This window comes from Austrofundulus limnaeus, unplaced genomic scaffold (genome assembly GCF_001266775.1).
Source record: "Austrofundulus limnaeus strain Quisiro unplaced genomic scaffold, Austrofundulus_limnaeus-1.0 Scaffold629, whole genome shotgun sequence".
NCBI lineage: Eukaryota > Metazoa > Chordata > Actinopteri > Cyprinodontiformes > Rivulidae > Austrofundulus > Austrofundulus limnaeus.
The window spans coordinates 296,788-298,508 of record NW_013953031.1 but is presented as its reverse complement, the minus strand read 5'-3'; the positions used below and the strand labels follow the sequence as shown (position 1 = coordinate 298,508).

The 1,721-nt window shown below is 43.9% G+C and overlaps 2 long non-coding RNA genes across 2 annotated transcripts in view; one reads left to right on the top strand and one right to left on the bottom strand.

Moving 5' to 3' along the window:
* The first annotated feature begins 46 nt into the window (after positions 1-46).
* LOC106531409 (uncharacterized) overlaps positions 47-1,721 on the top strand; it is a 16,096-nt gene continuing 14,421 nt past the window's right edge. Inside the window, exon 1 of the long non-coding RNA XR_001311906.1 lies at positions 47-380. This is a non-coding gene — a long non-coding RNA (uncharacterized LOC106531409). The remainder of the gene's footprint in view (positions 381-1,721) is intronic.
* LOC106531408 (uncharacterized) lies at positions 361-1,690 on the bottom strand. Its single transcript, XR_001311905.1, has 3 exons — positions 727-1,690; positions 550-631; positions 361-452 (listed from the first exon to the last, which is right to left on the bottom strand). It is a non-coding gene; the product is annotated as an uncharacterized LOC106531408 (long non-coding RNA).

Below are 1,721 nucleotides of genomic sequence, written 5' to 3'. Positions count from 1 at the left end.
AGACTGCGCAGCTTGATCTAAAATTAAAAAATAAAATAAAAATAATTTAGAACAGGAACCGGAAATTTTTAAAACAGGAAATACGTCATGGATGTAAACAAAAATGGTCGATTTATTATTTCGCTCACCATTAGAAGCTGGGCGTTTGCTTCATTTTTCACCTCGTCGGGTTCTTTTCTGCTTTTCGGCCGTCGGAGCAGGGACGTCCCCGGAAGAGAGGAGGGCTGGCTGGGGCTGAGGTTGTTGAGACGATGGAGGACGGCGCACTGAGATGGATGCAACAGAACCAGGAGCAGGAGGAGCTAACCTGGTAGCGGGACCAGAACCGCTACCGGACGCACCTGACCTGGGGTCTTAAAGACGGTGATTCTGCAGTTGCGGTGAGCTGACAGATGCACGATGTGAACCCTCTTTTTAATAAAAGCCCACTTTCGTTTCTTTGGGTGCGCTGTCTGATACAGAAAAAAAAATACAAATTTTTAGATGACGATTCTGATAGATAGACAAAAAAAGATAAACAGATGGTGTCAAAAAAGAAAGGAGACTTACTTGTTATCTGATCAAGATCAAAACAAGCAAATTATTCACCATCAGAAATAACAGCATGAACCTGTGCGGTGGTTGTGAACTTCTGCGCTGAGAAAAAAAATAATGCATTTTTAAAGAAGCGAATAAAAGAAATGTGAATTAAAAAATGGTTTTGGTTAAATTAGCAAATAAACTTACCGGCCATAGTTTTCTCCTTTGTTTATTGATGAAGTAGTTCTGTTTACAAGGATGCAAAAGCAAAAAAAATCAAGAACAAGGCTGGAAGGCTCTAGCGAGGCGAGAAGATTGAAAATGGATACTGATCCGCAGAGGTCTACTTTTATAGAGAAATTTTCCCACCTTTTTTTCTCAAACAATGGTGCTTGCAGTAGAAAATGTTTTCTCATGACCTCAGAAGTCAGGCTGGTCATTGGTCAGGCTAACAGAGAAAGAATAGGAGAAGAACGATTGAATGTCTTGTGTTTTATGATCGGCAAGGAGAAATGGACAACTTTTTTCCTGCCTTTGTTCGAGCATCTGTCCTTTTGAAGGAGTCAGAGCAGCAATACAGTACACTTTTGACCACAGAAGTCAAAGTGCTCAGGTTCATTGACTGCTGTCCTTATGTCCTACCATACAATGGGACAGCGAAGAGAAAGGGGGAGTCATGCGTTTCCATGGAAGCGCACCCATGAGCAGCCAGACAACAGGAGAGCACAAGAAGGTAAACTGGAGTTTAAATTTGTATATTACAGTGTTATTTTGGTCAAGCAGCATGGCAGAACAGTGGCATGCTTTTTTTTTCCCCGGGAACTCTGGGTTTCTCCATCAGCCCAAAAACTTGCATGTTAGGTTCATTGATAACCCTATAAAACCTGTGAATGACTGTTTGTCACTGGTCTCTATGTGTGGCCCTGTGAATGACTTGTGACCTGTCCAGAGGGATACCCTGCCTGAGAAAAGAGAGGGCAGTGTGTGTGTGTGTGCATGCATGTGTGTGTGCGTGCGTGTGTCTGCGTGTGGGGTGGGGTTGAATGGAACGGAGTCAAAGAGGCAGAGAGAGAGAGGTAAGGAGAAACAAACACTTTAACCTTTGAGGTCAGGCTGACCAGGCTCACGGCATGATGGTCAATGAGACAGTGGAGAGAAGGGGTGGGGTGGGGTGGGGGTGGCTTCATGTGTGTGTGTGTGTG